The sequence below is a fragment of the Dama dama genome, chromosome Y, assembly GCF_033118175.1.
Source record: "Dama dama isolate Ldn47 chromosome Y, ASM3311817v1, whole genome shotgun sequence".
NCBI lineage: Eukaryota > Metazoa > Chordata > Mammalia > Artiodactyla > Cervidae > Dama > Dama dama.
This window is the reverse complement of record NC_083715.1, coordinates 13971823-13991032: the sequence shown is the minus strand read 5'-3', so window position 1 is coordinate 13991032 and position 19210 is coordinate 13971823. Positions and strand designations below refer to the sequence as shown.

The 19210-nt window shown below is 55.7% G+C and overlaps 3 pseudogenes; all 3 read left to right on the top strand.

The window, feature by feature from the left end:
* The first annotated feature begins 1080 nt into the window (after positions 1–1080).
* On the top strand, positions 1081–6790 carry LOC133053621 (testis-specific Y-encoded protein 1-like; annotated as a pseudogene).
* Positions 6791–8059: 1269 nt separating this feature from the next.
* On the top strand, positions 8060–10299 carry LOC133053519 (testis-specific Y-encoded protein 1-like; annotated as a pseudogene).
* Positions 10300–15204: 4905 nt separating this feature from the next.
* Positions 15205–17326, top strand: LOC133053620 (testis-specific Y-encoded protein 1-like; annotated as a pseudogene).
* Positions 17327–19210: the final 1884 nt, after the last annotated feature.

The following is a 19210-nucleotide window of genomic DNA, read 5'->3' as shown; positions in this document are numbered from 1 at the left end:
AGCAAGGTTCAGGTAGTTCCGTCATGCCAGCAGACCGTGACCCGTTTCTCCCTCTGCGCAAGGTGTGGCCGTATCGCCAGAGTCCTGTGCAGTGTTCATGTCTGCCCAGCGAGGGAGGGAGGGTCACCCGTCCCCTTCTGTGCTTCAGCAGTAACCACCCACCATGGGCTTTCCAGTTTGAGAGAGCACTCTCCGAACCTGTGGCCCAGAACAGTCTCATCTGCCATGGGTGTGACTCACTGAGGAGGAGAAGGGCTTGCCTTCACTCCAAGGTTAATCGTCTCTTCTGAGCGCTGGTGTCCGGAGAATGGCAGAGGACCACAGCACCCCTTAGAGAGTCGGAGACACACAGACAGCATTCCCTGGTGCACACACAGCAGCATCACCAGAATCAGTGATAGGTGAGAAGCAGAGACAAAGAGAGAGATCTCTGTCCTATGGCTCTGGTGCCCCTGAAGAGTGGAGGTCAAGTGTTGCAAACGTTGTGGTTTGTACACACTCCCCTACCATCCAGACAGCAGCAGGATCCTGTCCCAGCAAGGAAACTATCCAGCCACTTTGCGCCCCTGCCTATCCTTTAGATACTCAGGGAGAGCTCCGAGGGATGGGCGGTCCCATGGGACACAGCAGTGTGCTTTTGGATTGCAGAGCGAGAACATGGCTTGAAATTCCAGAGGCCAATTCAATGCCAGCGCCTGCAGTAAGGCTAGATGCAATAGCCATGCCCTCCCTGAAGCCGAGTGGTGCCACGTGGGGGCTCTGGAGCCCAGGAAGCGGGGAAGCCAGCCTCTGGTCTAGGGAAGTTTCCCTCAGGGTGCCGCCCACTACCCTCTCTACCGTTGGTCTCAATTTGCCCCAGCAGCCTGAGCCTGTCTCACAGCCTACGGGTCCCGCCTGTTGGGCTAACCACCGTGCACACTGTCGTGGCCTCTCCGGAACCCCTTTCTAAACCTCAGGCCACCCGCGACACACCAGGCCCCACCTCCTGACCATTCAAATCTCACACCGCCCCAAAGAGCTAGCGAGCCACACCCAGTTACTTCAGCCGGGCCGCCATTGCACACCACTTGCTGTGCTATTATGTCCGGTCCCTTCACATCTGCCCCAGCTCGGGGTCACAGCCATGTCCCAGAGGGGCGTGAGAGGCGGCCAGAGGAAGGCGGGAGCGACCCGGGACTCCGGACCTTCTTAGATGGGAGCCCGGTTGCTCAGGGGGCAGTGGCCAGGGGGCATGCCGTCGCGATGCTGTGCACGGCTGGAACTTTGCAGCCACCAGGTGGCACAGCAGGCAAAGAAGTCACCCTCTACGTGGTGGAGGCGGTGGAGGACAGCGGGGGGACTCTGGTGGATGGAGAGCATTCCGGGATGGGGCAGGTGTGCCAGCTGCTGGCAGAAGACGTCATGGATGAGGTGGAGGTTGTGGCAGATGACGAGCGGGATCAGGGGTCCTCCCAGGAGCTGGAGGAGAAGACGGTGGAGGAGCAGGGCCTGGAAAGACCTGGAGGCCCGAGTGAGAGGCCGGCGCCAAATGGCCTACAGGGACTGAGGGCCCTGCAGTTGGAAGTGAGCTCCCTGCATGAGGAAAACCGTCAGGCCTCCGTTCACTTCATGCGCATGAACCATCTGAGCAGGAAGCGTCAGTTGGCTCGGAGAAGTGCCATTCTCCAGGGCATCCCTGGCTTCTGGGCCAAAGCTGTATCCTTCCTGCTGCTCCTATGTATTTTCCTGTCGGGAAGAGGAGGAGGAGGTGGAGCAGAAGCAGGTGCATGTGCAAGAGTGGGTGTGTGTGGTTGTGTGGCGAGGTCAGAGGTAGGGTGCTGCAGGCCGCTGATGAAAGTGTGGTCCTGGGCATTGGCAGGTTCCAAAGGCACAGCCGAGGTGTATCTGGTGAGAGCCATACCTGTAAGTGTCACAGCCCTGACTCAGGGTTTCCCCTTCAGGCCTGCATCTGAGGAGGATCTGTACCCAGGACCTCTAGGTCAGGATGACCAGAGAGAGTACACTACAGCAGCAAACTGCAGACATTTATTGTTGTAAATGTGGATGATACCAGGAAATAGCTGGGACATGGGATTTTACACACACACACATACACACCCAGAGATACACACACATTCAGACACACATAGAAACACACACACACCCCAATTTCTTTAGATACCGTAGTCACAAGGACTGCAAGTCCTAACCATGTTACCAGTGACATGCTACTACCCAGCAAACACAGGCCAGGATGCGGGCCGGAGAGGTGAGAAATAGCCCATGCTTGTGGGTTGCAGACCACCTGAGCTGCAGAACAGCACAGGGAACCCAGAGCCACGAGCAGGTCTGATGGTTTGCCAGGGCCTGAATATGTGAGTCATGACCGGGCAAGCGCGAGTGCCCAGCATCCTTGCAGATGCGTGTTCCACTGTCTTTCTTCAGGCCAGAATAGGGCTGTTGCCCCTCGCTCTTCTTGGCACGGCATGTGGCCTGAATGTCTCCTTGACCCAAAGCAGATTATGAACAACCCTCAACTGTCAATCATAATCAGCGCCCAGGATGAAGATTTTTTTAGGTACATGATCGACTTCAAGGTCAGTGAGGGAGGCTGAGGATGGGTGGGTATGGCACTTGACAGGGAGGTGGGGGATGGTGTTATCCACGGGCCTGTACTGTGAGACTTTGCAGAGGCGTCATGGAGGCTGTTAAGGCCGGCCTGGGAGGCAAACTGAGGCACCACAGCTTGCACCTTTTCCCTCCTCCCTGTGCTGGCAGATGCAGGTGCGGAGCCATCCCTGGTCCCGCTGCAAGCTGATCTTCTCCTTTCGGGACAACCCGTACTTCTGGAACACGGTGATTGTTAAGGAATATTACCTTGACATCACTGGTAAACGTGGCTACCTGGGTCGTGAGTGTGGGTACGCAAGGGGGCCGGGGTGAGGGTGTAGGTCGATACTTGAGCTGCTGCATCCGCCCCTGTCTCCCCTGTCTTTCTACAGGGTATAGGGCACGCCATTGCACACCAGTTCACTGGTTCTAGGACTTTGAACGGGGAGCGCCCAGCCGCAGGCTGGACACCAGGAGCCTGCACTTTCTCAGTTGGCTGTCAGGACACAACTGCCCAGAATCGAACAGGATTGCTGAGGTGGGTTTGGTTTGGGCCTGCGCACATTTGGTGATTGATGTTGGAGCTCTTGGCTTCTCACGGGAGGGTTACGGGCCTGGTCAGCCCCAGGCTGACCTTGCTCTTACTGCCATCAGATCATTGGCCAGGAAGTGTGGCACGATCTGCTGAAGTACACCCCAGGGAGGAAACTTGTGCCACGAGGGGGAGCTGACAGAAACACAGGTGGTGATAGGGTGTGCAGCGGGGTCCTGAGGGGACATCCGTGTAGAGGCTGGGGCACTGTCCTTTCCGAGATGGAAATGCTCAGGCTCATGCAAGCTGGCCGGGGAAACTGGGTTTGAGTCATGCACGTAGCAGGTGACGTGCTGAGACTCGACGCTTGGGGACTCGGTGTGGCCGTGAGTGAAGGAAGTCTCCCTCCAAGCAGCTGTGCTTGCAATGCCAGAATCCTCGGATATATTGCTCGAGGTAGGGTGAATGCCATCTGTTTATCAGAATCATCCTTCGGTCAATCGCGCTATCCCCGGCCTTCTGCTGCTCAGAAATTTTGAGATTGTCTGGGTTCTTCCCTCCCGCCCCTGCTCCTGGGATAGCCTATGACTGGAAGGGCGTCCTCCCTGGGCTGCCAGTGCACTTAGGTGCTGACTTTGGAGTCGTCTGTGAATTTCCACATCCACCACTCGCCTTATAACCGCCACCACGCAGGTCACCTTGGGACCGACTTCAGCCCGGCTTGGGAAAATACGGAAGAGCTGCGGGACGAGGTGCACAGGGGGCCCCAAGGGAAGGACATGGTGCCTTCTCATGCCATTTCCCACATTGCTGGGCACAGGCGTCTTCAGCTACTGAGAGAGCTGTGTTCCCTGTTTGTGTTTGTGTCCCCTTGCCCAGAATGTGTGTGTATATACACACATGGTCTTGTGTCACCTGTGTTAATGTGGGTCTGTGTGTGTGTATGTGTGTGTGTTTCTGCCTCAGAGCAGACGCACAGATGAAGTTATCAGGAGAGAAAATGCCAAGCGACGTGATGAGGAGGCATGAGGCGTCACCAGACTAAGGGTCATTGTTCGACCTATCTCTGCAGTGATCCTGTCCAGGGTGCCAAAGAGGAAAGGATGGCCAATTCAGAGCATGGCTCCCATGTGTGCAACTAGACCAAAAAGGAAAACACGTTCACATTTTCTACCGTGTTATTTTGTGTATTTGGACCAGGTGGAGGTTTGGGTGGTCAGAGGGTTCACCCAGTGCCAATCAGGTGGGGTGGGGCTTTGAAACCACTGCCTGTGGACCCCTGAGTCTGTGGCAGAGTGGGCCAGCTGATGGAAATGTTGGTCGTGGCTATGGCACGACCCGGGGTGGTGAGGAGCCTAAGGTCCTGTAGAGAAGGGCAGAGACCCAAAGGAGGAGGACTCACAGAGAGCCTGCTGCCCTGGAACCTTGTCCCACACACGTAAGAAGGATACACAGGAGAAGTCCTGGGCCATGCTGCCCAGGATCAGCCCGTCAGGCAGCACGCTCCCTCCCGAAGGAGCACACACTGGCATGATCGAACACTACATGTCAGCTGTGCTGAGGTAGGCTGTCCGTGTGAAACCCCAGGCATCCTAGCAGGCACAGGGTGTGAGTGTGGCATGCCACCAGGCACTTGCAACCTCCCTGGCAGTGCAGAAAGGCGAGGAGAGCACATTTGTGCAGTGTACATGTGTGTCCCTCTGCCGGAGTGTGCCTGTGAGGCAGGGAAGTGGAAGGACGCATGGACGGTGGGCTGGCTGTTTGTCCCAAGGGACCCTGGGACAGTGGGAGACAAGGAAGGCCCTGGGGTCCGCACAGAGCCTGCTGGTTTTCTGTGGTCCTGCCAAAGATACCTCATGGTTTGTGCTGAACCCGCTGAAGTGAATCCCTTCCCTCCTCTAGGGTCTTGCCCCTGGCTGTAAAGCCAGAGTGGCAAAGGTGACAGTCTGATCTTGAGGGTGGATTCCGGCAGTCTCGCTGGAGCAGAATCTCCGATTTGGTCTTAGGGGATCTACACCAGGTGACACTCAGATGGACCCTACTTTCCAGGTGACCAATTTCGATGTCCCTGGGCACAACTGGGGACTGCCTTCCTTAGTGCATGGGTAGGTAGGCAAGCAGGGATGCCTGTCTTTCCAGAGTCCTACCTGGGCCTAGTGAGAGCAACTGAAATAAAGGCCTGGCATTTATCAAATGTTTGAGGCCTTGGGTGCGATCAAGCCCTCTGGGTACACTTGAGATAGAAATGGTCCTTTCTGCCCAAGAGGGTCATGAGCTGTGGGTCTTAAAGGGCCAGTTTCCCAGGGCATCATCTGTTTGGGGACTCCGTTTCTCTGGGGAGTAATAAACTGAAGGGACTCGTTCTAGGGATGCCAGCTTCCCTTTCTTGTCTCAGATCCCATGCCTTGTACTGGAAGAGACACTGTAGATGCACGTGCACCTTTTTCATGACATCGTATCTGTCTCAGGCCTGCCACGGTCTCTTGGGCCTGTTGGAGCCTTGGGCATCTCGTTGGCCTTTTCCAGCTACAGGGAGGGAACGCTGGGGCACAGGTAGACAGGTGCAACAGAAAGCTCCAAGATAGGGAGGACAGGGACCCTCAGCCAGAATGCTGTGGGCCCTAAGGGATATAGGCATGCAATGGGGCACAGACTTGACAAGGCATGATGTAGAGAAGTGCACACTGAGAAAGCAGTTCTCCAAGTCAGCTGAGCCCAAAGGCCCTTGTTTTCTGTTTCCCTGAAGGAAAGCACAGGTAATGGAATCATGCCAACAAGACTGGTACTGTGAACCTGCCCAAGGTTGTAGGAGAATGTGGAACACAGGCATAAGTCATTCAGCTTTCCACACTGAGCACTTCCAGGTCTGCCAGACCCTCTGCAGGTCCGTCCCTGTCATGAACAATGCCAAGATCTTGTTAACGTTGAGCACAAGTCACAGAGATAAAAGTGAAAGTTGCCAGGATCAGCGAGCAAGTGAAGGAAAATAACACGGACAAAGAATGGTCGGGTGCTTATGAAAATCCATGTTCCTGGACAAGAAACGCTGTACTCCTCCACGTGTGTAGTCTCCTCTCAGGGATGTGAGTGTGGACATGTGTGCATATTCGTGCGCAGAAGCGCCTACCAGTACACTTGTGAGGGTGAGCAGTCGGAAGACACCTAGCTAGGTGATGCAAGAAAGGACAGAGGAAACAGGAAGGCAACATAGACTCTTGCCAGCAGAAGCAGTGAAGCCAGGGTACAATGTACTATGATCTCACTGAGTTAGCAAGTTCTACATGGAAATAGACGCCTGCAGCCCGGAACTCTGACAGAAAGGAGAGGCAGGAGGAAATCACCTGGGCATGATCGTTGAGTGCAGAGGAGCCGAGACACAGATTGGGCTGTCGTCCCAGGCACAGAAGCTGCGGTGTGTGAGCCAACAGCCCTTTGGACAAAGATCTATGAGGGGCTTGGCATTCTTCTTTAGTGCTGGGCATTCTTTCCATGTCCTGGCCAGGAGCATGAGCACCCCTTGCCTTTGTGTAAGGTTTCTGAGATAGAGCGACACTGGAGCATAAGCACCTGCTACCTGCACAACCATCGAGTGTGAGACATCTCTCTTTGTACCCTTTGCAGAACACAGATACCGCCTATGAGGACTATAGGAAGGATGGCTTAGGTTGATCGTCTTGCTGGTAGCAGACCCACAGTTTTGGGCCACCGGGTAGGCAGGGATGTGTTCTCACTTGGAGAACAGAACCTCTTTAAAAGGGCCTGGATAGGGAAAACGGGCCATCATGCAGGCCTCTGACACTGGTGTGTCGTGGAACTCAACACACTGGTGTCCTTAGCCTCTCACTGGTAGGCATTCCAGCAAGGTTCAGGTAGTTCCGTCATGCCAGCAGACCGTGACCCGTTTCTCCCTCTGCGCAAGGAGTGGCCATATCGCCAGAGTCCTGTGCAGTGTTCATGTCTGCCCAGCGAGGCAGGGAAGGTCGCCCGACCCTTTTGTGCTTCAGCAGTAACCACCCACCGTGGGCTTTCCAGTTTGAGAGAGAACTCTCCGAACCTGTGGCCCAGAACAGTCTCATCTGCCATGGGTGTGACTCACTGAGGAGGAGAAGGGCTTGCCTTCACTCCAAGGTTAAGCGTCTTTTCTGAGTGATGGTGTGCGGAGAATCGCAGAGGACCACAGCACCACTTAGAGAGTCAGAGACACAGACAGCATTCCATGGTGCACACATAGCAGGATCACCAGAATCAGTGATAGGCAAGAAGCAGAGACAAAGAGAGAGATCTCTGTCCTATGGCTCTGGTGCCCCTGAAGAGTGGAGGTCAAGCGTTGCAAACGATGTAGTTTGTACACACTCCCCTACCATCCAGACAGCAGCAGGATCCTGTCCCAGCAAGGAAACTATACAGCCATTTTATGCCCCTACCTATCCTTTAGATACTCAGGGAGAGCTCTGAGGGATGGGCAGTCCCATGGGACACAGCAGTGTGCTCTTTGGATTGCTGAGCAAGAACACATGGCTTCAAATTCCAGAGGCCAATTCAATGCCAGCGCCTGCAGTAAGGCCAGATGCAATAGCCCTGCCCTCCCTGAAACCAAGTGGCGCCACGTGGGGGCGTTGGAGCCCAGGAAACCGGGAAGCCACCCTCTGGTCTAAGGAAGTTTCCCTCAGGGTGCCGCCCACTACCCTCTCTGCCATTGGTCTCAATTTGACCCAGCAGTCTGAGCCTGTCTAACAGCCTACGGGTCCCGCGAGTTTGGCTGATCTCCGTGCACCCTGTCGTGGTCTCTCCGGAACCCCTTTCTAAAGCCTCAGGCCACCCGCGACACACCAGGCCCCACCTCCTGACCATTCAAATCTCACACCGCCCCAAAGAGCTAGCGAGCCACACCCGGTTACTTCAGCCGGGCCGCCATTGCACACCACTTGCTGTGCTATTATGTCCGGTCCCTTCACATCTGCCCCAGCTCAGGGTCACAGCCATGTCCCAGAGGAGCGTGAGAGGCGGCCAGAAGAAGGTGGGAGCGTCCTGGACTCCGGACCTTGTTAGATGGGAGCCCGGTTGCTCAGGGGGCAGTGGCCAGGGGGCATGCCGTCGCGATGCCTTGCACGGCTGGAACTTTGCAGCCACCAGGTGGCACAGCAGGCGTAGAAGTCACCCTCTACGGGGTGGAGGCAGTGGAGGACAGCGGGGAATCCCTGGTGGATGGAGACCAGGCTGGGATTTGGCAGGTGTGCCAGCTGCTGGCGGAAGACGTCATGGAGGAGGTGGAGGTTGTGGCAGATGATGAGCAGGATCAGGGGTCCTCCCAGGAGCTGGAGGAGAAGACGGTGGAGGAGCAGGGCCTGGAAAGACCTGGAGGCCCGAGTGAAAGGCCGGCGCCAAATAAGCTTCAGGCACTGAGCGCCCTGCAGTTGGAAGTGAGCTCCCTGCATGAGGAAAACCATCGGGCCTCCGTTCGCTTCATGCGCATGAACCCTCTGAGCAGGAAGCATCACTTGGCTCGGAGAGGTGCCATTCTCCGGGCATCCCTGGCTTCTGGGCCAAAGCTGTATCCTTCCTGCTGCTCCTAGGTATTTGCCTGTTGGGAAGAGGAGGAGGAGGTGGAGCAGAAGCAGGAGCATATGCAGGAGTGGGGATGTGTGGGTGTGTGGCGAGGGCAGAGTTAGGGTACTGCAGGCAGCTGATGGAAGTGTGGTCCTGGGCATTGGCAGGTTGCAAAGGCACAGCCGAGGAGTATCTGGTCAGAGCCATACCTGTAACTGTCACAGCCATGACTCGGGGTTTCCCCTTCAGGCCTGCATCTGAGGAGGATCAGTACCCAGGTCCTCTAGGTCAGGATGACCAGAGAGAATACACTAGAGCAGCAACTGCAGACATTTATTGTTGTAAATGTGGATGATACCAGGAAATAGCTGAGACATGGGATTTTACACACACACACAGACTCACACACCTAGGGATATGCACACATTCAGATACACAGAAACACACACACACACCAGTTTCTTTCAGATATGGTAGTCACGAAGACTGCAAGTCCTAACCATGTTACCAGTGACATGCTACTACCCAGCATACAAGGGCCAGGAGGCGGGCCGGAGAGGTGAGAAATAGCCCGTGCTTGTGGGTTGCAGACCACCTGAGCTGCAGAACAGCACAGGGAACTCAGAGCCACGAGCAGGTCTGATGGTATGGCAGGCCTGAAGATGTGAGTAGTGACCGGGCAAGTGCAAGTTCCCAGCATCCTTGCAGATGCCTGTTCCAGTGTCCTTCTCCAGGCCAGAATACGGCTGTTGCCCCTGGCTCTTCTTGGCCCGGCATGTGGCCTGAATGTCTCCTTGACCCAAAGCAGATTATGAACCACCCTCAAGTGTCCATCATAATCAGCGCCCAGGATGAAGATTTCCTTAGGTACATGATCGACTTCAAGGTCAGTGAGGGAGGCTGAGGATGGGTGGGTATGGCACTTGACAGGGAGGTGGGGGATGGTGTTATCCACGGGCCTGTACTGTCAGACTTTGCAGAGGCATCATGGAGGCTGTTAAGGCCCGCCTGGGAGGCAAGCAGACGCCCCTCAATGCTTGCACCTTTTCCCTCCTCCCTGTGCTAGCATGTGCAGGTGCGGAGCCATCCCCGGTCCCGCTGCAAGCTGATCTTCTCCTTCCTGACAACACTTACTTCTGGAACACGGTGATTGTTAAGGAATATTACCTTGACATCACTGGTAAACGTGGCTACCTGGGTCGTGAGTGTGGGTACGCAAGGGGGCCGGGATGAGGGTGTAGGTCGATACTTGAGCTGCTGCATCCGCCCCTGTCTCCCCTGTCGTTCTACAGGGTATAGGGCACGCCATTGCACACCAGTTCACTCGTTCTGGGACTTTGAACGGGGAGCACCCAGCCACAGGCTGGACACCAGGAGCCTGAAATTTCTCAATTGGCTGTCAGGCCACAACTGCCCAGAATCGAACAGGATTGCTGAGGTGGGTTTGGTTTGGGCCTGCGCACAGTTGGTGATTGATGTTGGAGCTCATGGCTTCTCACGGGAGGGTTAGGGTCCTGGTAAGCCCCGGGCTGACCATGCTCTTACTGCCATCAGATCATTGGACAGGACGTGTGGGCGATCCCCTGAAGTGCTACCCCAGGGAGGAAACTTGTGCCACAAGGGGGAGCTGACAGAAACACAGGTGGTGATAGGGTCTGCAGCGGGGCCCTGAAGGGACATCCATGTAGAGGCTGGGGCACTGTCCTTTCCCAGATGGAAATCCTTAGGCTCGTGCAAGCTGGCTGCGGAGCCTGGGTTTGGGTCATGCACGTAGCAGGTGACGTGCTGAGACTGGAGGCGTGGGGACTCGGTGTGGCCGTGAGTGAAGGAAGTCTCCCTCCAAGCAGCTGTGCTTGCAATGCCAGAATCCTCGGTGATTCTGCTCGAGGCAGGGTGAATGCCGTCTGTTTATGAGAATCGTACTTCGGTCAATCGTGCAATCCCCGGCCTTCTGCTGCTCAGAAATTTTGAGATTGTCTGGGTCCTTCCCTACCGCCACTGCTCCTGGGGTAGCCTATGACTGGAACGGCGTCGTCCCTGGGCTACCAGTGCACTTAGGTGCTGACTTTGGAGTCGTCTGTGAATATCCACGTCCACCACTCGCCTTTTATCCGCCACCACGCAGGCCACGCTGGGACCGACTTCAGGCCGGCCTGGGAAAATACGGAAGAGCTGAGGGACGAGGTGGACAGGGGGCTCCGAGGGAAGGACATGGTGCCTACTGATGCCATTTCCCACATTGCTGGGCACAGGCGTCTTCAGCTACTGAGAGAGCTGTGTTCCCTGTTTGTGTTTGTGTCCCCTTGCCCAGAATGTGTGGATATATACACACGTGGTCTTGTGTCACCTGTCTTAATGTGTGTCTGTGTGTGTGTGTGTGTTTCTGGCTCAGAGCAGACGCACAGATGAAGTTGTAAGGAGAGGAACTGCCAAGCGACGTGAAGAGGAGGCAAGAGGCGTCACCAGACTGAGGGTCACTGTTCGACCTATCTCTGCAGTGATCCTGTCCAGGGTGCCAAAGAGGAAAGGATGGCCAATTCAGAGCATGGCTCCCATGTGTGCAACTAGGCCAAAAAGGAAAACACGTTCACATTTTCTACCGTGCTATTTTGTGTATTTGGTCCAGGTGGAGGGTTCGGTGGTCAGAGGATTCACCCAGTGCCAATCAGGTGGGGTGGGGCTTTGAAACCACTGCCTGTGGACCCCTGAATTTGTGGCAGAGTGGGCCAGCTGATGGAAATGTTGGACGTGGCTATGGCAGAACTCGGGGTGGTGAGGAGCCTAAGGTCCCATAGAGAAGGACAGAGACCTGAAGGAGGATGAGGGACAGAGAGCCTGCTGCCCTGGAGCCTTGTTCCACACACGTGAGAAGGATACACAAGAGAAGTCCTGGGCCCCTGCTGCCCAGGATCAGCCCATCAGGCAGCACGCTCCCTCCCGAAGGAGCACACACTGCCATGATCGAACACTACATGTAAGCTGTGCTGAGGTAGGCTGTCCGTGTGAAACCCCAGGCATCCTACCAGGCACAGGGTGTGAGCGTGGCATGCCACCGGGCACTTGCAACCTCCCTGGCAGTGTAGAAATGCTAGGAGAGCACATGTGTGGGGTGTACGTGTGAGTCCCTCTGCCGGAGTGTGCCTGTGAGGCAGGGAAGTGGGAGGACGCAAGGATGGTGGGCTGGCTGCTTGTCCCAAGGGACCCTGGGGCAGGGGGGAAACAAGGAGGGCCCTGGGGTCGTCAAAGAGCCTGCTGGTTTTCCATGGTCCTGCCAAAGATATCTCATGGTTTGTGCTGAACCCGCTGAAGTGAATCCCTTCCCTCCTCTAGGGTCTTGCCCCTGGCTGTAAGGCCAGAGTGGCAAAGGTGACAGTCTGATCTTGAGGGTGGATTCTGGCAGTCTCACTGGAGCAGAATCTCCGATTTGGTCATAGGTGATCTGCACCAGGCGACACTCAGATGGACCCTACTTTCCAGGTGACTGATTTCGATGTCCCTTGGCACAACTGGGGACTGCCTTCCTTAGTTCATGGTTTACGTAGGCAAGCAGGGATGCCTGTCTTTCCAGAGTCCTACCTGGGCCTAGTGAGAGCAACTGAAATAAAGGCCTGGCATTTATCAAATGATTAAGGCCTTGGGTGCGATCAACCCCTCGGGATGCACTTGAGATAGAAATGGTGCTTTCTGCCCAAGAGGGACATGAGCTGTGGGCCTAAAAGGGCCAGTTTCCCAGGGCATCATCTGTTTGGGACTCCGTTTGTCTGGGGAGTACTAAACTGAAGGGACTCGTTCTAGAGATGCCACCTTCCCTTTCTGGTCTCAGATCCCATGCCTTGTACTGGAAGAGACCCTGAAGATGCATGCACACCGTCCGTACGACATTGTTTCTGTCCCAGGCCTGCCACGGTCTCTTGGGCCTGTTGGAGTCTTGGGAATCTCGTTGGCCTTTTCCAGCTACAGGAGGGAATGCTGCGGGCACAGGTAGACAGGTGCACACAGAAGGCTCCAGAGATAGGGAGGACAGGGGCCCTCAGCCAGAATGCTGTGGGCCCTAAGGGATATAGGCATGCAATGGGGCACAGACTTGACAAGACATGATGTAGAGAGGTGCACACCGAGAAAGCAGTTCTCCGAGTTAGCTGAGCCCAAAGGCCCTTGTTTTCTGTTTCCCTGAAGGAAAGCACAGGTAATGGAATCATTCCCACATCACTGTTACTGTGAACCTGCCCAAGGTTATGGGAGAATGTGGAACACAGGCACAAGTCACTCAGCTGTCCACACCGAGCAATTCCAGGCCTGCCGGACGCTCTGCAGTTCCGTCCCTGTCATGAACAATGCCAAGATCTTGTTAACCTTCAGCACTAGTCACAGAGATAGAAGTGCAAATGACAGGATCAACGAGCAAGTGAAGGAAAATAACATGGACAAAGAATGTCGGGTGCTTACCAAAATCCATGTTCCTGGACAAGAAAACCTGTACTTCCACACATGTGTAAGTCTCCTCTCAGGGATGTGAGTGTGCACATGTGGACATGTGTGTATATTCGTGCGGAGTAACACCTACCAGTACACTTGTGAGGGTGAGCAGTCAGAAGACACCTAGCTAGGTGACGCAAGAAAAGACAGCGGAAACATGAAGGGAACATAGGCTCTGGCCAGCAGAAACAGTGAATCCAGGGAATCATGCAATATGATCTCACTGAGTTAGCAAGCTCTACATGGAAATAGACGCCTGCAGCTTGGAACTCTGGCACAAAGGAGAGGCAGGAGGAAGTCATCTGGGCATGATCGTTAAGTGTAGAGGAGCCAAGACACAGATTGGGCTGTAGTCCCAGGCACAGAAGCTGCTGTGGGTGAGCGAAAAGCCCGTTGGACAAACAGCTATGAGGGTCTTGGCATCCTTCTTGAGTGCTGGGCATTCTTTCCATGTCCTGGCCAGGAGCAAGACCACCCATTGCCTTTTGTGTAAGGTTTCAGAGATACAGCGCCACTGGAGCATAAGCACCTGCTACCTGCACAACCATCGAGTGTGAGACATCTCTCTTTGTACCCTTTGCAGAACACAGATACAGCCTATGAGGACTATAAGAAGAATAGCTTGGATTAGTCATCTTGCTGGTACCAGCCACACAGGTTTGGGCCACTTGGTAGGCTGGGATGTGCTCTCACGTGGAGAACAGAACCTCTTTGAAAGGGCCTCGATAGGGTAAATGGCCATCGTGCAGGCCTCCGGCACTGGTGTGTCGTGGAACTCAACGCGCTGGTATCCTTAGCCTCTCTCCTGTAGGCATTCCAGCAAGGTTCATGTAGATCCGTCATGCCAGCTGACCGTGACCCGTTACTCCATCTGCGCAAGGTGTGGACGTGCCCCCAGAGTCCTGTGCAGTGTTCATGTCTGCCCAGCGAGGGAGGGAGGGTCGCCCATCCCCTTCTGTGCTTCAGCAGTAACCACACACCATGGGCTTTCCAGTTTGAGAGAGCACTCTCCGAACCTGTGGCCCAGAACAGTCTCATCTGCTATGGGTGCGACTCACTGAGGAGGAGAAGGGCTTGCCTTCACTCCAAGGTTAAGTGTCTCTTCTGAGCGCTGGTGTCCGGAGAATGGCAGATGACCACAGCACCACTTAGAGAGTCGGAGACACAGATAGCATTCCCTGTGCACACACAGCAGGATCACCAGAATCAGTGATAGGCAAGAAGCAGAGACAAAGAGAGAGATCTCTGTCCTATGGCTCTGGAGCCCCTGAAGTGTGGAGGTAAAGTGTTGCAAATGTTACAGTTTGTACACACTCCCCTACCATGCAGACAGCAGCAGGATCCTGTCCCAGGGAGGAAAGTATCCAGCCACTTTGCACCCCTGCCTAACCTTTAGATACTCAGGGAGAACTCTGAAGGATGGGCGGTCCCATGGGACACAGCAGTGTGCTCTTTGGATTGCAGAGCGAGAACACATGGCTTGAAATTCCAGAGGCCAATTCAATGCCAGCGCCTGCAGGAACGCCAGATGCAATAGCCCTGCCCTCCCTGAAGCCGAGTGTGGCCAGGTGGGGGCGCTGGAGCCCAGGAAGCGGGGAAGCCGCCCTCTGGTCTAGGGGCGTTTCCCTCAGGGTGCCGCCCACTATCCTCTCTGCCATTGGTCTCGATTTGACCCAGCAGCCTGAGCCTGTCTCACAGCTTAGGGGTCCCGCGTGTTGGGCTGATCTCCGAGCACCCTCTCCTGGCCTCTCCGGAACGCCTTTCTTCAGCCTCAGGCCACCCGCCACACAGCAGGCCCCACCTCCTGACCATTCCGCTCTCACCCCGCCCTAAAGAGCTAGCGAGCCACACCCGGTTACCTCAGCCGGGCCGCCATTCCTCACCACTTGCTGTGCTATTATGTCCGGTCCCTTCGCATCTGCCCCAGCTCGGGGTCACAGCCATGTCCCAGAGGAGCGTGAGAGGCGGCCAGAAGAAGCTGGGAGCGTCCCGGGACTCCAGACCTTCTTAGCTGGGAGCCCGGGTGCTCAGGGGGCAGTGGCCAGGGGCCTGCCATCGCGATGCCGTGCACGGCTGGGGCTTTGCAGCCACCAGGTGGCACAGCAGGCGAAGAGGTCACCCTCTACATGGTGGAGGTGGTGGAGGACACTGGGGGGGCCTGGTGGACAGAGACGAGGCGGGGATCAGGCAAGGGTGCCAGCTGCTGGCGGAAGACGTTATGGAGGAAGTGGAGGTTGTAGCAGATGAGGAGCGGGATCAGGGGTCCTCCCAGGAGCTGAAGGAGAAGACGCTGGAGGAGCAGAGCTTGGAAAGACCTGGAGGCCCGAGTGAGCAGCCAGCGCCAAATGTGCTACAGGCACTGACCGCTCTCCAGTTGGAAGTCAGCTTCCTGCATGAGGAAAACTGCCGGGCCTCCGTTCGTGTCATGTGCATGAACCATCTGAAGAGGAAGCGTCACTTGGCTCGGAGAAGCGCCATCCTCCAGGGCATCCCTGACTTCTGGGCCAAAGCTGTATCCTTCCTGCTGCAACTAGCTGTTTGCCTGTCAGGAAGAGGAGGAGGAAGTGGAGCAGAAACAGGAGCATGTGCAGGTGTGGGCGGTGCGGGTGTGTGGCAAGGGTGCAGGGAGGGTACTGCAGGCCACTGACGGAAGTGTGGTCCTGGGCATTGGCAGGTTCCAAAGGCAGAGCCGAGGAGTATGTGCTCAGAGCCACACCTGTAAGTGTCACAGCCATGACTCGTGGTTTCCCCTTCAGGCCTGCATCTGAGGAGGATCAGTACCCAGGGCCTCTAGGTCAGGATGACCAGAGAGAGTACACTTGAGCAGCAACTGCAGACGTTAATTGTTGTAAATGTGGATGATCCCAGGAAATAGCTGAGACATGGGAGTCTCGCACACACACACACACACACACACACACACACACACACACAAGTGCGCGCATGCACACACACACACACACATCCAGAGATACACACACATTTAGACACACATAGAAACACACACACACCCCAATTTCCTTCAGATTCAGTAATCACAAGGACTACAAGTCCTAACCATGTTACCAGAGACATGCCACACCCCAGCAAACACAGGCCAGGAGACGAGCAAGAGAGGTGAGAAATCGCCCCTGGGTTATGGACTACCTGAGCTGCAAAACAGCACAGGGAACCCAGAGCCATGAGCAGGTCTGATGGTATGGCAGGGCCTGAAGATGTGAGTCGTGGCCGGGCAAGTGCGAGGGCCCAACATCCTTGCAAATGCTTGTTCCAGTGTCCTTCTCCAGGCCAGACTAGGGCTGTTGCCCCTGCCTCTTCTTGGCCCGGCACATGGCCTGAATGTCTCCTTGACCCAATGCAGGTTATGAACCACCCTCAAGTGTCAATCATAATCAGCACTCAGGATGATTTTCTTAGGTACATGATCGACTTCAAGGTCAGTGAGGGAGGCTGAGGATGGGTGGGTATGGCACTTGACAGGGAGGTGGGGGATGGTGTTATCCATGGGCCTGTACTGTGAGTCTTTGCAGAGGCGTCATGGAGGCTGTTAAGGCCCGCCTGGGAGGCAAGCAGACGCCCCTCGATGCTTGCACCTTTTCCCTCCTCCCTGTGCTGGCAGGTGCAGGTGCGGAGCCATCCCCGGTCCCGCTGCAAGCTGATCTTCTCCTTTCGGGACAACCCGTACTTCTGGAACACGGTGATTGTTAAGGAATATTACCTTGACATCACTGGTAAACGTGGCTCCCAGGGTGGTGAGTGTGGGTACACAAGGGGACCGGGGTGGGGGTGTGGGTGTATGCTTCAGCTGCCGCATCCACCCCTGTCTCCCCTGTCTTTCTACAGGGTATAGGGCACGCCATTCCACACCAGTCCCCTGGTTCTGGGACTTTGAACGGGAAGCATCCAGCCGCAGGCTGGACACCAGGAGCCTGAACTTTCTCAATTGGCTGTCAGGCGACCATTGCCCAGAATCAAACAGGAATGCTGAGATGTGTTTGGTTTGGGCCTGCGCACAGTTGGTGATTGATGTTGGGGCTCTTGGTTTCACACGGGAGGGTTAGGCGCCTGGTCAGCCCCGGGTTGACATTGCTCTTATTGCCATCAGATCATTGGCCAGGACGTGTGGGACGATCCCCTGAAGTACTACCCAGGGAGGACATTTGTGCCATGAGAGGTAGCTAACAGAATCAAAGGTGGTGAGGGGTCTGCAGGGCGGCCCTGAGGGGACATCCGTGTAGAGGCTGGGGCACTGTCCTTTCCCAGATGGGGATACTCAGGCTCATGCAAGCTGGCTGCAGAGCCTGAGTTTGGGTCATGCACGTAGCAGGTGACGTGCTGAGACTGGAGGCGTGGGGACTCGTTGTGGCCGTGACTGAAGGAAGTCTTGCTCTAAGCAGCTGTGGTTCCAAAGCCAGAATCCTCGGTGATTCTGCTCGAGGCAGGGTGAATGCCGTCTGTTTGTCAGAATCATCCTTCGGTCAATCGCGCTATCCTCGGTCTTCTGCTGCTCAGAAAGTTTGACATTTTCTGGGTCCTTGCCGCGCGCCACTGCTCCTGAGATAGCCTATGACTGGAAGGGCGTCCTCTCTGGGATCCCAGTGCACTTAGGTGCTGCCTTTGGGGTCGTGTGAATTTCCACATCCACCACTCGCCGTCTCACCGCCACCACGCAGGCCGAGCTGGGACTGGCTTCAGGCCAGCTTGGGAAACTGCAGAAGAGCTGCGGGACGATGTGGACCGGGGACCCCAAGGCAAGGACATGGTGCCTACTGATGTCATTTCCCACATTGCTGGGCATGGGCGTCTTCAGCTACTGAGAGAGCTGGGCTCCCTCTTTGTCTTTGTGTCCCGATGGTGAGCATGTGTGTGTATATACACACATGGTCTTGTGTCACCTGTGTTAATGTGGGTCTGTGTGTGTGTGTGTGTGTGTGTTTCTGGCTCAGGGCAGACACACAGATGAAGGTGTCAGGAGAGGAACTGCCAAGCAACAAGAAGAGGAGGCACGAGCCGTCCCCAGACTGAGGGTCGCTGGTCAAAGTATCTCAGCACTGATCCTGTCCAGGGTGGGAAAAAGGAAAGGATGGCCAGGGATAATTCAGAGCATGGCTCCCATGAGTGCAACTAGACCAAAAAGGAAAACACGTTCACATTTTCTACCGTGTTATTTTGTGTATTTGGACCAGGTGGAGGGTTGGATGGTCAGAGGATTGGCCCAGGGCAAATCAGGTGGGGTGGGGCTTTGAAAGCACTGCCTGTGGACCGCTGAGTCTGTGGCAGAGTGGGCCAACTGATGGAAATGTTGGACCTGGCTATGGTAGGACCCGGGTTGGTGAGGAGCCTAAGGTCCTGTAGAGAAGGGCAGAGACCCGAAGGAGGAGGAGGCACACAGAGCCTGCTGCCCTGGAGCCTTGTTCCACACACGTGAGAAGGATACACAAGAGAAGTCCTGGGCCCGTGCTGCCCAGGGTCAGCCCGTCAGGCAGCATGCTCGCTCCGAAGGAGCACACACTGGCATGATCGAACAGTAAATGTCAGCTGCGCTGAGGTAGGCTTTCTGTGCGAAACCCCAGGCATCCTAGCAGGCACAGGGTGTGAGCATGGCATGCCACCAGGCACTTGCAACGTCCCTGGCAGTGCAGAAAGGCGAGGAGGCACATGTGTGCAGTGTACGTGTGTATCCCTCTGCCGGCGTGTGCCTGTGAGGCAGGGATGTGGGAGGACGCAAGGATGGTGGGCTGGCTGCTTGTCCCAAGAGATTTTGGGACAGTGGGAAACAAAGGAGGGCCCTGGGGTTCGCTCAGAGCCTGCTGGCTTTCAGTGGTCGTGCCAAAAGATACCTCATGGTTCGTGCTGAACACCCTGACGTGAATCCCTTGCCGCCTCTGTGGTCTTGCCCCTGGCTGTAAGGCCAGAGTGGCAAAGGTGACATTCTGATCTTGAGGGTGGATTCTGGCAGTCTCGCTGGAGCAGAATCTCCGATTTGGTCTTAGGGGATGTGCACCAGTCGACACTCAGAGGGACCCTACTTTCCAGGTGACCATTTTTGATGTCCCTTGGCACAGC